Source organism: Adiantum capillus-veneris, chromosome 25 (genome assembly GCF_014529385.1).
Source record: "Adiantum capillus-veneris isolate H3 chromosome 25, ASM1452938v2, whole genome shotgun sequence".
Lineage (NCBI taxonomy): Eukaryota > Viridiplantae > Streptophyta > Polypodiopsida > Polypodiales > Pteridaceae > Adiantum > Adiantum capillus-veneris.
The window spans coordinates 53,376,872-53,392,382 of NC_140955.1; the positions used below are offsets into that span (position 1 = coordinate 53,376,872).

A 15,511-nucleotide genomic window follows, 5' to 3' on the forward strand; every position below is an offset into this window, starting at 1 on the left:
TCACAACCGGGGGTATTTTGGGAATTTTGGAAAATTTGAAGGGCATTTTGGGAATTTATGACAAATTATGGGGGTACTTTGGGAATTTTTGAAATTTGAGGGGTATTTTGGGAATTTCCACAAATTAGAGGGGTATTTTGGTAATTTTCCCAATTTAAAAACAGTGTGGATATCGCACAATATGAAATGTTTTTAATTGAATGCATTGCCTGGTTGCCACGCGCTTGAAGAGGGAAACAACAATGCAGCGACGCTTTCGGGGAAGCTTCCTGCCGTTAGGCATAGCTACACCACCGAGCGCGTTTACGCGCTGCTTGCTCGTGCTTGTCTCATTTTACATGCAAAGCTCATCAGAGAGCCCCCCCAGAAGCTCACAGTAAGTCTCTCTCTCTCACTCTCTCTCTCTCTCTCTCTCTCTCTCTCTCTCACACACACACACACACACACACACACACACACACACCCACCCACCTACCGACCTTTCTCGCCTCGTTCCTGAAGTGGGCGACCTCTGTTTTTTTACCCTCGTGCAATCCTGCATCACCCTTTAACGTCCAGAGGCGAGCCAGCAAGTTAGGTTGGTGCCCTACTATTGCATGCAGATTGCAGTTCACAACATTGTGCTTTATCAGACATGCAGACCCGTCTGATGGCTCCAAGCCCTCTCATCTCTTTGGCAGCAGGCAAGATGAACGGGCGTGCTCTATGCCAAGCATTTCTTGAACTTTCAGTCTTTTGGTCAGCGTAGACGCTTCTTTGATGCAGCCACTGTTATGATCACCTTCACAGTAATTTGTGTTTTTAGGCTCCATTGGATTGAGGCGATAGTTGAACCCTGGGCTGTGTGGTTTAAAGACGTTGATCCATTTGACCTATCCCATTTTTGGTAAATTGCAGCTCTGCCATGATTGCAACACGAGACTCCCAACTCCAGGAGACAGATGCCATCAGAGTCACCATATGGCCTGTGGTATTTCTTGGTTTCTAGTTTTTGTTTCTGGCTTTCTATGCAGGTATATTTCTTGCGATTTTTCTGGATGTTGTGTGTTCTACACTCGGTTGGCTGTGTCTTTTTTCTTTTGTATGTGTGTGCTTGTACATGTGGTATTTGCTTGTATTTACCATTTATAGTAAGAACATTATTGAAGTGATTTTACAGAGACTAATTACACAGCAATCACTCAGGCATGACGTTAATACAAAAAACTCTAGTTTATTAGCTCATTGAGAAGTGTGTACAACAGATCTTTTAGTGTTGTGTGTTTGCTTGTGAGTGGGTGTGTGTGCACGCTTGCATGTGCGGCTTGTTTTTACTATGTGTTTGTTTCTATTTTTCTTCTTTTATTGCTGAATGCCTGCTGGTTTTAGGAGGTTTGGTGGGTGTGGTGCTGGTGGGTTGGCTTGGTTTTAGCCTCATCCAGGAGGATTACTATAAGAAGTTTTGGAATTCCTACCTCCCAATTGCTTCATTTCGCTTGGTCACCTTGGCGGAGCAATTGGAGAAGTATTGATGTGGGCTTCCTCAAGAACTCAAAAATTATTATTTGAAGCAGAAGGCAACCGGCATTTAACAAATGATGTGTGTTTTTGAAGAGTGACATGCAACCTAGTAAAGAAGGGCTTGTCCAACCTCCCCTTGTTCCTCTTTTCCACACATTGAGAGCGGACCTTGTACATTGTGGCAGGCCAATTGACGTGAGGTGAGAAAAAGCAACCTTGGTGTGAGCGCAAGGCCACCAAGGGGTGTGGTGCACCCATAAGAAGGAGTTGACCTTGGGTAAGAGAAAAGCCTTCTTAAACGCAAATTGTAAGCAATACCAAGAGTGGCTTCAAGGCTCAAGCTTGAGAGTGAGGGATATGGAAGTGTGAGCTTTTAAAGGAAAAAACACCCCCCCTCCCCTCCCCCTTCTTAAATGCAAATTGCAAGCAGTACCAAGAGTGGCTTCAAGGCTCAAGCTTGAGAGTGAGGGATATGAAAGTCTGAGGGGTGCGGGTGGGCTTTTAAAAGAAAAAACACCACCCCTTTCCCTTCCCCTTCCCCTTGCAAGTTGATTTAAGTGTGAACCTCCCCCCAGACAGCTTGGCGAAACGGCTCCAAGCAACTCGCCTATTTTTTAAAATTCAAAATTCAAAACTGTCGTCCGTTCCTTCGTCTCTTCCTGCCCGTTCCACCCATTCCAGCTGTTCCCCTGTCATGTTCTGCATCTGGAATGTTCGGCCGTTCCCGTCTTCGTTTCGATAGCTCTGGCCGGCTTGAATGCCATTTCGGTACAGCAAGGGGCCGTTTTCGCCCGTTACCTGTTACTATGTTATCATTGTCTAGTGTGTATGGTCGAGCGTCTTGCATCTGGAGTCTTGACTCCTTTGTACCGGTGAGTTTTGGGCTTGGAGTTGAGTGTATTGCCAGCCAGAGTTTGTACTAGCTCATTTGAGTTAGTCGAGTCCCATGCTCTTCAGGTTATACTAATGAGTCGCTTGTTGCTATGTTATTTATTGTGTACAGTGTTTTCGTTCTGTTGGAGTGAGATTTCATGTACATTGCACTGAGGAGCACCCATTGTAGAGAACACGACATTATTTCTGCTATAGGTGCTCTCATTCTTGGCTCGCCCGGTGGGATCTCAACTAAAGTCTCACTCCGTCAAGAGTCGAGTCAAGCAGCTAGCTGTTTAAGCTCTCTGCTGGTCTTGACTAGTGTGGTCCAGCTTCAGCTTGGTCTCGTCCAACTTTCCCTCGATGAGCTTGTCTAGTCTCTCGTCTTGGTCTAGCCAGGTGGTCTAGTCACTCGCGTTGGTCTAGTAGAGTTTGGACTAGTGTTCAAAGCTTGGGTGGGCTTCTGATTACTGTATGACATAGACAAGGCATTCAAAAGAGCGACAAAGTCCACTACTGAGTGCTCTGAAGTACTACCATCGGAAGCGCCAACCCTTTGTGCCTAGTGGAAGTCCACTGGCCCCGTTACCCCTATCTTCCTACGCGGCTACCTCTACTCTCTCAACTAGTTCGTCACCTGCCAAGTCACCTTGCCCAATACAATTCTCACCCACTGTGTTACAACGTCCTTTTGAGCAACATGCCATGAAGGAGCTGACAAGCGTTCTGGCCAAGGTGAACATCACGTTCCCAACTTTCAAAGGTCTCTCCACAGAGAATGCAGACGACCATGCTTGGAGATTTATATCCCTCTGCAGGGGTCGTGGCCTTAACAGAGAAGACGCTGCGCCAGATTCAACCTTGCTGGTCCGCGTGTCACGTGACACATCCAACCCTATGTGTTCGTGGACAAGCTCCAGCACGACAAGGGTTCAGTTAGTCCAGTCGGTCTAGATTAGAAGTGTTCTGGCACTTTTGTGAGTCTGTTCGTAGACCGTGCCCAGTGGAAGTCCACTGGCCCCGTTACCCCTATCTTCCTACGTGGCTACCTCTACTCTCTCAACTAGTTCGTCACCTGCCAAGTCACCTTGCCCAATACAATTCTCACCCACTGTGTTACAACGTCCTTTTGAGCAACATGCCATGAAGGAGCTGACAAGCGTTCTGGCCAAGGTGAACATCACGTTCTCAACTTTCAAAGGTCTCTCCATAGAGAATGCAGACGACCATGCTTGGAGATTTATATCCCTCTGCAGGGGTCGTGGCCTTAACAGAGAAGACGCTGCGTCAGATTCAACCTTGCTGGTCCGCGTGTCACGTGACACATCCAACCCTATGTGTTCGTGGACAAGCTCCAACACGACAAGGGTTCAGTCAGTCCAGTCGGTCTAGATTAGAAGTGTTCTGGCACTTTTGTGAGTCTGTTCGTAGACCGTGCATGCCGAGACACTTAGTGTAGATGCATATCCTCTGGTTGCACACAGCATGATCATAAGCATTCCCATCAGAATTCATGAGAATCCTTCAGGGGAATTTTCCAGTGCATTTAGCCTATTTTTCCTATTTTTGACATTTTTCACTTATTATTTTTAAGTGACTTTTGTTGGAAAGTAGGTAGGGCAAATTGAGTAAGTTTATATATGCAAACCTAAACTAGCACTAATTGGCAGAAGAGGCAGCAGGAGCACCTTGCTCAACAGGCAACTTCTCAGCAAGACCCCCCCGGCAGGAGACTTAGCGTTTTCAGCCAAGGAGAGCCAACGTTTTTCTCCATTGCAGATCAGCCCCAGCATTTTGCATTGCAGACCAACCCGGCAACAGCAAGACATAGTAGAAGCCTAGCGTTTTTGCAAAAGCACAGAATTCAGCTCTAGCGTTTTTGATTTGCAGACCAACCTCAGCGTTTTGCAGATCACCGCGACGGAACCTCAAGCAACACTAGTGTTTTCAGTTTTCAGCCTTTAGACATCACAGAAGAACCCCCGAACCTTGCAGATCTCACCTTCCCGCAGCAGTTCCTCGCCGCACGGTCAGTTTCCGCAAGGTTTACAGTTTCAGCCTGGAAAACACATATTTCAGCATCTGCGTTTTCAGCGCGTCATCATCGCATCGTCGTCATCGACATCGTCACCGACACAGAGTCATAATTCAGCAGATAGAAGACTTGCAGATTTCAGCCTTTAGCGTTTTCAGATTTCAGCCGTCTTCTCGTCGTCCTCATCGTCGGCAAGTCTAAGCATTCTAGAGATTTGTGCAATCATAAGTAGACCGCTCACGCCATAGAGAGTGGGGCCTTCGGAGGAGGGTTTTACGTCTCTGGTGTCATATTCTCTTCTCTATCTATCTCTCAGTCTCATACACTTGCATGCATAGTGTCCATTCACTTTGTTTGTGATCATTGCACTCTCTCATTAAGAACGGAAGGCTCTCCCTTCCATAAGAACAAAAAGGAACCTTGAGCACAGTTCGGAGCACTCATCTTGAGCAAAATTCAAACATTCATTCCGTTGCACATTACATTGGTATCAGAGCTTTGACAGTGTTTTGTATCACTCAAGGAAAGAACCACAAGAATCACAAGAATTCTTTTTGCTTGTTGAGGTCGCACGAACCCAAGTTCTCTAGGGCGTGTGGATTCCTAATCGTGTTTTTGAAGAGTGACAGGAATCTCAAGAAAGAAGGGCTTGTCCAGCCTCCCCTTGTGCCTCTTTTCACTCATTGAGAGCGGACCATGCACTTAGCGGCCGGCCAATCGACGTGAGGTGGGAAAAAAGCAACCTTGGTGTGAGCGCAAGGCCGCCAAGGGGTGCGCCTACGGAAAAGAGCCGAACTCGGGTAAAGAGAAGATCCTTCTCAAACACAGATTGCAAGCGAATGAAAACCTCACGAACCTCAAGACCCTCGAGAACCCAAGAACCCAAGACCCTCAAGAACCCAAGTTCCTCGTGAACTTAAGAACTGAAGATCATAGTGCATGGTCATCACCCGAAGTGGAATGGATATTTCGCATATAGGTGATGAGCATGAGAGAGGCGACCAAGATTTTTTCCCACCAAGAGATTTTTTCGACCCTCCCCCTTCCCCATCTACGTCAAGGATTGCACTAACTCCTATGGAGGCTTTGGACCAGATGTTTATGGAAAGGAAGTTAGAACGCGAAGCAAGAAGAGCAGAAAGAAAAGCAGAAATGGAGCGCGAACACCAAGAAAGGATGGCAGCCATAGCTCGTGAGCGCGAGCAAGCACGCTTGGAAGCCAAAGAACGACAAGCCAAATTGGATCGTGAGCGTGCAGAAAGACAAGCAGAAAACAAAGCAAGACAAGCAGAATTTGATCGCGAGAACAAAGCCATCAAAGACAAGAGCGACCAACACATGAAAGAATTCTTGCGACTCTTTTCTCAAGTTCAGGCACAGATGCAAGAGATTCGGGAAAAGGAGACTCTCTTAGTCTCTTCTTCTTCCAAGCATGACACACAGGATTTGCATGATGATTTGAATGACAATGATAAGCATGATGATTTGGATGACAATGACAAGCATGATGATTTGCATGATGATCAAGATGTGATTTCTCACAAGCATGATGATTTCCATGAAGATGATGTGATTGTTCACATGGATGATGTGTTAGTTGATGCTTTATCTAGCGAAGCTAACCTCGTTGCAGATTCGATCACAAAGGACCGATCTTGGCTCTCAAGTCTAGGTCCAAAGAACCCCCTCAGGAAGAACCGACCTTGGCTCTCGAGCCTAGGTCCAAAGAACCCTCACAGGACCTCGGGAACTTAAGAACCAAAGATCATAGTGCATGGTCGTCACCCGAAGCGAAATGGATACTTCGCATACAAGTGATGAGCATGAGAGAGGCGACGAAGAGTTCTCCCCACCAAGAGATTTTTCCGACCCTCCCCCTTCACCATCTACGCCACGAGTTGTACCAACTTCTATGGAGGCGATGGTCAAGTCGATGTTGGACATGATGGCACAACAACAAGAAACGAATCGAGTTGCGTTGGCACAACTAGCAAGCAAAGCAGCACAACAGGAAGCTAAGGACTGCGAGCGCGACAAAAGAAACGAAAGAATTGTTGCACAAGAAGAAGCAAATCGCATTGCTTTAAAACGCGAGCGCGACGAACGAAAAGAAAGAAAAGAACAAAGAAAGGAGGAAGCGGCAGCACGAAGCGCGGCCTTGGAGGCCGAGCGTGCCGCTCAAAGAGTGGCCTTGGAGATTGAGCGAGAGGCTCAAAGAGAACTATGCACTCAAGTGTTGGTTCGACAAGTACTTGCCTCGAAGTCTGAACCAGCCAAAGATCGTGGGAGTTCCTCAAGTGGCGTAAGCCACGATGCGGATTCCAACAACCCAGTCACAGAGAAGTTGACTTTCAGTAAGTATGATGGTAAGATGGATGCTACGGTTATTCATTCTTGGTTGCATCAATTTAATGCTTATTTTGCAACAACTAAGAAGACAGGGAATAGCAAGGTATTGACAACAGCTATGTACCTTGTCGGTGATGCCATCAATTGGTACGACTCATGGCAAGAGGCACAGCTAGCTGCGCACCTATAGAAAGCCGGCGAACTCACGTCCGTGTCCTTCAGTTGGGTTGATTTCCTAGACAAGCTCAAGGCGCGGTTTATGCCACCTCAGTACCTCGCACGATTGAAGGACAATTGGCGCGTTCTCAAGCAAAATGGTATGCCGATTATGTCTTTCTCTAATCGGGTTTTGCAGCTCGACACTCAATTACGCAAATCGGATTCGGAGCGCAAGGAGGCTTTTCTTTACGGATTGGACGAGTATATCAAGTATGATGTCGAGGTACTTGATCCAATCAATCTCAACAAGGCGGTAGCGATTGCTCTCACACAAGAGATGAAGCACAACAAGGGAAAGCCTAAGGAAAACAAGACTTCTCAAGGAACCCCGTAGAATTCTCAGAACACGCAGAACGGTAAGAACGGTAAGAATGGTAATTCTTCTAGCCCTTCTTCCTCTAATTCCTTGGAAAAGAACTCTAACAATGAATCTAAGGGTAAAGCTAATGCACCTGCAAAACCTAAGCTAACCCCGTATGAAAAAGTTGCACAAGGAATTGTAGGAGGATACATCACGGCTGAAGAACTAGTGATTTATGCTAAAGAAAGTAGATGTTTTCAATGTCACGTCAAGGGTCACTTTAAGAAGGCCTGTCCTAAGACAATCCCACGTAAAGAACAAAAGGCACCCACAGCAACCACAAGCACTATCACACACCAACCTGCATCTGACACACATTGATGAGTCCCTCATAAAGTGTTATGGTCATGTAAAGGGTCAGCGTTTTATCATATTGTTTGATCCAGGCAGTACGCATGATGTGATTAGTCCCCCTCTTGTTGAGAGAGCCCGCCTAGAGGTTAGTTAGAAATCTCCTCTCGAGGTTTCTGGCTTCGCTCCTTGTATGGACTCTCTCATCACGAAGGAGTGCCTTCATGTGATGTTTACCATTCAACAAGCTTCTTTCAGTAGGAAATTTTTTGTGTCTCCTCTCTCAAGATGTGATATGATTTTGGGCATAAGATGGTTTCGTGAATTCAACCCTCTCATTGATTGAGAGGCTAACACTCTCACTTTACATACCAAAACTGATTCCCTCCTCATCATTCGTGTCGAGGAGAGCTTGCATTCTTTGTCTATCATCTCTCATGTGCAGGTAAAGCGTGAATTACGACGAGGAGCACAAGCGGCATTCATCTATGTTGCTCCAGTTTCCCAGAGCATTCAGGCTCCAGCTAAGTATTCAGAGTTGTTACGAAGTTTAAACATCTCTTTTTGCAGGATGATCTTCCACCTCGTCTCCCACCCGAGCGGCTGGAGGACCATCGCATCGAGCTTATGGAGGGGGCACAGCCTGTCAGTAAGGCTCCCTATCGATTGAATAAGACACTGGAGGAAGAGTTAAGAGCGACAACTCACGGAGTTGGTGGCTAGAGGATTCATACACCCTAGTGTAAGTCCTTTTGTTGCCCCTATTTTGTTTGTTCGCAAGAAGGATGGTTCGTTTCGTTTGTGTGTTGATTACAGGGCATTAAACAAGATGACCGTCAAGAACAAGTTTCCGATGCCTCATTGAGTGTATCCTGGATAGGCTCAATGGGGCAACGGTTTTCAGCAAGGTCGATCTCAAAAGTGGATACCATCAGGTACGGATATTCAAAGGCGACATTTTCAAAACCGCTTTTCGCACCGAGCGAGGGCAATGGGAGTATAGTGATATGCCTTTTGGATTGACAGGTGCCGTAGGTACATTCAATCGTCTCATGGTAGGTCGTTTTGGCGATATGGTCGGTGTATGTGTGTTCATCTTTTTAGATGATATTCTCATTTTTTCTGCATCGTAGGAACAACATGAAAGAGATGTCGAAAGGGTACTAACTCGTTTGGATGAATGTCAGTTGTACATTGCAGCTAAGAAGTTTGAATTTTTTCTTACTGAAGTCACTTATGGGTTATATCATTTCTGCAGAAGGCGTGAAGCTAGATCCCGCGAAGGTGGAACAGGTGCGTTATTGGGATTTGCCCAAAATTGCATATGATGTGCGTTCTTTTCTTGGTTTATGTCAAGCATATAGTTCACACATAGAGAATTTTGCACGCATTGCTGCACCTATGATTGATGTTTTGAAAGGGGTCAAGACTCGCCGTCAGCACGTAGACTTGTCCGAGGCAACCATTGAGGCTTTGGCAGTTAGCACCATACCTCAAGCGCCACCGTTTACACGTGGTTGCCATTCAAGACGAGTTGCAACACGTAGAGGAACCCATTGATGTCCTCACTCGGGCATAGAGGGCAGCCCTCGGCTTCAGTCTTCCAGCAGGTTCAACTATTCCATCCCGAGTCTCGCCAATGAACACACCTCCTTCAGCAGCTAACAAGACATCTACTAGTGCCAAGGGTAAACCTACCTCTTTGCTTTCCGATATCAATGGGGCCTTCTTGGAAGCAGTCGCTGACCTACAACAGGGGCTAGGTTGGAACGTCATTCCTTTGCAACAGGCAGAAAGGCTGTGAGCGTGATAGCTTTTGGACTTTCTCTAGGCTGCCTTCCGCATGTCACCTATTTCCTAGATTGTTGTTGGTCATAGTGTGAATACTGCAAATAAGCATCACAACTCAAGCACTAGGCCGGGATACAGGTTGATGGCTAGCTTACAAACAAGAAGTGGTTTTGACCAAGTGGACACATGAAAAAAGTGAGAGTACTTGGATTCATCTCAATCAATTGGAAAGAGCGATACACGGTTGTGTATCCAAAGGTCCTATTCACATTCTTTTGACTACTAAGGTTGTAAGGCAAGTAACCAGAAAAATCTCCGTCACACAACCTCATATAGGTGATAACCCCGAAAAGTTTTTTGTATACAACTAAAAATATTTTGCAAATACACAACATTGTAAAGTCCAACCATCATATGATGTCACATGACAAGATACAACATCATCTTGCAAATATTCAAGGGCTATGGAAGATGTTGGCAGGTCTAGACTCTAGTTCCTCAACTTATGGACACCCTCTCTTGTAAAGGCATAAAGTCACTATGGTCATTGTTTTTAGGAGCTTACGTTGTCTTTTAGATATAAGCTACAGCCAAGTCCAATAGTAGGAAAGAATCCTATCTCCTCTCACGAATCTCTCTCTTTAGGTGCATGCTCTACTTCCCTATTAGTAGATGCTTGCATTTCTCTACCAAAGGCTATAAAGCCCTGCACTCTGGTGATTTTTCCTACATAAGTGAGGGTTTATCATCTTTTGTTGACATTGGTACTCTTGAGTCTTTGTGTGCTAATTGTGTTGTTAGGTTGTTAATGTTGTGACGAATACATCTTTATCATGGCTCATGACAAAATACAACATTCTCTTGTTAATTTGCAGATAATTATTTCAAGTCAATTTCGGTTGCATCATATTTCCATTGCCTTGCAAGGCATCACTACTTGGGTTATCCACATCATAGCATTTCTTTCTGCAATCTCTTATGCGATTTTTTTCCTTTTGCTTAAATCACCTTTTCTCTTGGGATCTCAGACATTGAGACATTTATACTTCCATTATGGAAGTGTCCAATTTTTCATAACCATCATAGATTGCAGAAGATACAATTTATGCACCATGTTCTTAATGCATCGCAATGACCATGCTCTCCTAGCACTCACGTAGTCATTAATGTTCTACTCACAGTGCAGGACCCTATCTGGCTTGAATTATTGAAACATATAGTAAGGCTCGGTTTTGTTTGTCTATTCCTAAAACGGATTTGTTAACTTAGCAGTTAGAAATGTTGGGATTCCACCACATTCATTCTGAGATGTTTTTGTTGGATTCACTTACAGGTCTGTGGACACTCGCCATTATTTTTCACCTGAGAGCTTGAGGACTGCTTTCACAAGCTGTTTAGGCGATGAAGTGATGTGTTCATGCTTTCATGCTCCTGATATTTCAGTCTCTGAGGCCAGTAGAGTGCTTTACAGATTTGAATCATTTGTTTGGGATCTAAAAAGGTGTTCTTGAGGCTGTAAAATGATGTGTATTCCATGTTGATTCAATTCAGGTCATGCAGATAATCTGGGAAAACTCACAAATAAAAAATAACATATTTAGAGGAGCACATAGACCGTGGAATTTTACATGTGTGCAAGGCTGTGCTTTTCCCATCGCAGATTCTCGTGGAGCCGAAAATGTCCTCCTCGAGGAGCTTCCTCTCGGATGATCATTTCTTATCAGCACGTAATGAGAATTTATCGTCAAGAAGCTCTTTCCAGGAGCCATCTCTGCGCAGCACATGGGCAGGCGCTTATGACAGTGCAGAAGAAGATGTTTTTGATATCCCTCCAAAGGGCGTCACAACAAAGAGCCTTCAACGTTGGAAGAAGGCCACTCTTGTGCTCAATGCTGCCCGGAGGTTCCGTTATACAACGAATGACAGCGAGGAATTGAGACAAGAGCGCTTAAGGCGGCTCTGGACTAGTGCACAGGCTGTTAGAGCAGTCAATCTTTTTTTGAAGGCGGGGACAGTCTTTAATGCCTCAGATGACTTCAATGTGGATCCTCAAAAGCTAATGCTCATGACTCAGCAGCAGCAAGTGGAAACTCTACGGGAACTTGGGGGCATCAAAGGGGTCCTGTCCTTGCTCAAAACCAGTACAGATTTGGGTGCAAATGGGGACTCTCAAGAATTGGAGGCTCGGAGAAGGATGTTTGGATCCAATACATACCCCAGACAGCCTCGTAAACGGTTTTGGGTTTTTGTTATTGATGCATGCAAAGACCTTACACTTATTATTCTGATTGTATGTGCTGTTTTAACATTGTCCTTGGGTATGAAGACCCGTGGTGTTAAAGAAGGTTGGTATGATGGTGTGAGCATTGCCTTTGCTGTAATCCTTGTTATTCTGGTCACTTCTATCAGTGACTACAGGCAATCTCTACAATTTTCAGCTTTGAATGAGGAGAAAAAGAATATACAGATTGAGGTTGTAAGAGCAGGGAGAAGAAAAAAAAATTCGATATTTGATATTGTGGTGGGAGACATTGTGCTTTTGAATATTGGGGAGCAAGTACCTGCAGATGGCTTGTTCATTGATGGCCATTCTCTATACATTAATCAATCGAGCTTGACAGGAGAAAGTGAACCAGTCCACGTGCATCATAAAATGCCTTTCCTATCATCAGGTGGCAAAGTTGATGATGGGCATGGTCTGATGGTTGTTACAAGTGTTGGAATGTTGACAGAGTGGGGTCAATTAATGGCTTCCCTTACTGAGGATACTAATGAAGAGACTCCATTGCAGGTACGCTTGAATGGGGTAGCCACTCTCATTGGGAAGGTGGGAACAACTGTAGCTGTTTTAGTTTTATGTGTACTGCTTGTATTCTACTTTGTGGGTCGCACGGAGGGTCCAAATAATTCTGGGAAGTTCATGTCTGGGCAAACCTCCAAAACTGAAATCTTCAATGCTGTAGTACAAATTTTTGAGACTGCTGTAACAATAGTGGTTGTTGCTGTGCCAGAGGGTCTACCACTAGCTGTGACCCTCACTTTAGCTTATGCAATGAAGAAGATGATTGCAGATAAGGCACTTGTAAGGAGGTTGTCAGCGTGTGAAACTATGGGATGTGCTACTACAATTTGCAGTGATAAAACGGGGACGCTTACACTTAATCAAATGACAGTAGTGACAGCCTGGGTGGGTGGCGGAATACGAGATCCTGTTACAGAACTTCAAATGCTTCGCGAGGATTATATAAAGGTGCTGTTTGAAGGTATTGTGCAAAACAGTAATGGTAGTGTATATATTCCCTTGGAAGGTGGAAATCCAGAAGTATCAGGTTCACCAACAGAGAAAGCAGTTTTAGCATGGGGGCTTAAATTGGGTATGAATTATGCAAGCTTAAAGTCTGAAACAACCATCTTGCAGGTTGAGACGTTCAACTCAATAAAGAAGCGTGCAGGAGTGGCTGTGAGGCCCGTGGAAAGTAGCAAGGTGCATGTGCATTGGAAGGGTGCTGCAGAGATTATATTGGCAGAAAGTGATGAGCTGCTCTATCCAGATAACACGGCAATGCCCATGTCCATTGAAGAGAGAAATCACTTGTTAAATGTAATCGAAGCTATGGCTTCTGAAAGCCTGCGCTGCATAGCATTTGCTTATATGGAAATGGATGTTGGCGATGTTCCCAGTGGTGATCTGGTTGAAGAATGGAAGCTGCCTACAGGTCCTCTAACCTTTTTAGCCATTGTGGGTATTAAAGATCCTGCAAGACCAGAGGTTCCTGATGCTGTGCATCGTTGTCAGCTCGCTGGCATAAAGGTTCGAATGGTAACAGGTGATAATCTTATGACTGCAAGAGCCATTGCTATCGAGTGTGGAATTCTTCAAGAAGGGGACGTTGCCATCGAAGGAGCAACTTTTCGAAACTACAGTCCGGAAATGAGGGCACAAGAACTACCAAAGATCAGTGTAATGGCGCGCTCTTCACCATCAGATAAGCTGCTGATGGTAAGAGCACTAAGAGAAATGGGTGAGGTAGTGGCTGTGACTGGGGATGGAACCAATGATGCACCGGCACTTCGCGAAGCCGACATAGGCTTAGCTATGGGCATTCAAGGAACTGAGGTTGCTAAGGAGAGTTCTGACATTGTGATCATGGATGATAACTTTGCTTCTGTGGTGAGAGTTGTAAGATGGGGGCGATCGGTGTATCGCAACATACAGAAATTTATTCAATTCCAGCTGACAGTCAATGTAGCCGCATTAACTGTCAACTTTGTTGCGGCAGTGTCATCCGGTGATGTGCCATTGACTGCTATACAGCTGCTATGGGTGAATCTTATCATGGACACTTTGGGAGCCCTTGCGCTAGCTACAGAGCGTCCAACAGATAAGCTGCTAGAGAGTCCTCCAGTGGGACGCAAAGAGCCTTTGATCTCTAATGTCATGTGGAGAAACATCCTTTCACAGGCTTGCTACCAAGTTGCAGTGCTTTTGGCTTTTCAATTCAGAGGCAAAGACATCCTGAGGTTGTCAGGCTCAAGAGCAGACGATATTAATAACACAGTCATATTCAATGCTTTTGTTTTTTGCCAACTCTTTAATGAAGTGAACTCTCGCAAGCTAGAGGAACGGAATGTCTTCCGTGGGCTTCTATCAAGCTGGCTCTTTCTTGGGATTGTGGGGACCACCGTGGTGCTGCAGGTGATTATTGTGGAATTTTTGAACAAATTTGCGTCAACGGTGAAGCTGGATTGGGAGTACTGGATCATAAGTATAGGAATTGGCATGGTGAGTTGGATAATTGCTTTCTTTGTAAAGTTTATTCCTGTCCCCAAGAAGCCGTGGATGTATAGTACGAGAGTACCGCGGCGACGACAACGACACCAACGTAGTGATGTTCAGTTAAGAGTTTTAAGTGTTCAACAAGAAGTAAACACTGGTCAAGTTCAGTAGCCTGCTAGAGCTATAAACATTTATTGAAGCTTCCTATTGATTTTTGTTTCTGGATTGAAAACATTGCCCCTATTCAACACATGGTTATGTGTATGGTTACCATGAGGCACGAATATCTATACTTGCTGCATATGTGCAACAGATGTATCGCCATCTTCAAATTTCGGTTGTACTCCATATGTGCAACAGATGTATAGCCATCTTCAAAATTTCACATGTATTGGGAATTTATTGTAGGACTGGGATATACATTATCTGTCACATAGTGGGTCTCTGAAGGCCTATTGTTGTGGGTCTTATGGATATCCTCAGGATTAGAGAAGGGCTATTGATAAGAACATTTTGAGAGATTGCTTTATTTTGTAATGCCTTCGTAGGTGCCTCGGTGGTTAAGGTGGATGTTGAATATCTCACCTCATGGTTCTCACACAGACACCCACCCACCAGATAAGTGGCCTAAATTGCTTCATAGGTTCAAAATTGGAAATTTGATAATTTTTTGCACGTCGGAATAAATGTGAAACCTTTAGTGGAAGGTCGAGTGTCATGATATAAGACATTATGCTTGGCCAGGTAAGACATAAGACATTCCAGCCATTGAGTGTAAGTGCTATGCTTTATATTTAAACAATGAAAAGAAGATTGATTGTTAGTACTGCTAATGTTGCTATGGTTTCTATTTGTTATCATGTTAAAATACTAGATTGACACATTTCTCTTATGTACGGGAAGATATACCACTTGAGGATGTACCTCCCTCTCTCTTTGGTCTCATATATATTTTGTTATAGCCCTTCCCTATTAGCTATTAGAAAACGATAAAATTTGCCTCATGCTGGTGGTATTGTGAGGTAAAAATTGTGTGCGCATGTTCACAAGTGTGCGTTGAGAGAGAGAGAGAGAGAGAGAGAGAGAGAGAGAGAGAGAGAGGTTAGTTGAACAGCTTCAAAAGGCATCATTAGCATGACATAATACTTCCATCTCAAAACGTATGGGAAGGGGTACAATCACATGAGCCATACAATGAAGAAAGTATACAATGTTGATCATCCCATGAACTCTTTCAAGGGTCTTTGGAGTTCGCAATATGGCCTTGATGTCCTCCATAGTCAACTCCTCGGTGCTCAATGATGCTCCATAGCCC

The 15,511-nt window shown here is 44.7% G+C and overlaps 1 pseudogene across 16 annotated transcripts; it reads left to right on the plus strand.

The window, feature by feature from the left end:
- The first annotated feature begins 225 nt into the window (after window positions 1–225).
- Window positions 226–14,715, plus strand: LOC147424894 (calcium-transporting ATPase 5, plasma membrane-type pseudogene; annotated as a pseudogene). 16 transcript variants are annotated; one of them, XR_015186356.1, is made up of 5 exons: window positions 396–8,563; window positions 8,655–8,683; window positions 8,887–8,921; window positions 10,753–10,870; window positions 10,971–14,715. The product of XR_015186356.1 is annotated as a calcium-transporting ATPase 5, plasma membrane-type pseudogene, transcript variant X1 (transcript). The 16 variants fall into 16 exon arrangements; XR_015186360.1 differs by having other exon boundaries at window positions 396–8,370; window positions 8,445–8,563; window positions 8,655–8,921; XR_015186361.1 differs by adding an exon at window positions 230–376 and having other exon boundaries at window positions 8,199–8,921.
- Window positions 14,716–15,511: the final 796 nt, after the last annotated feature.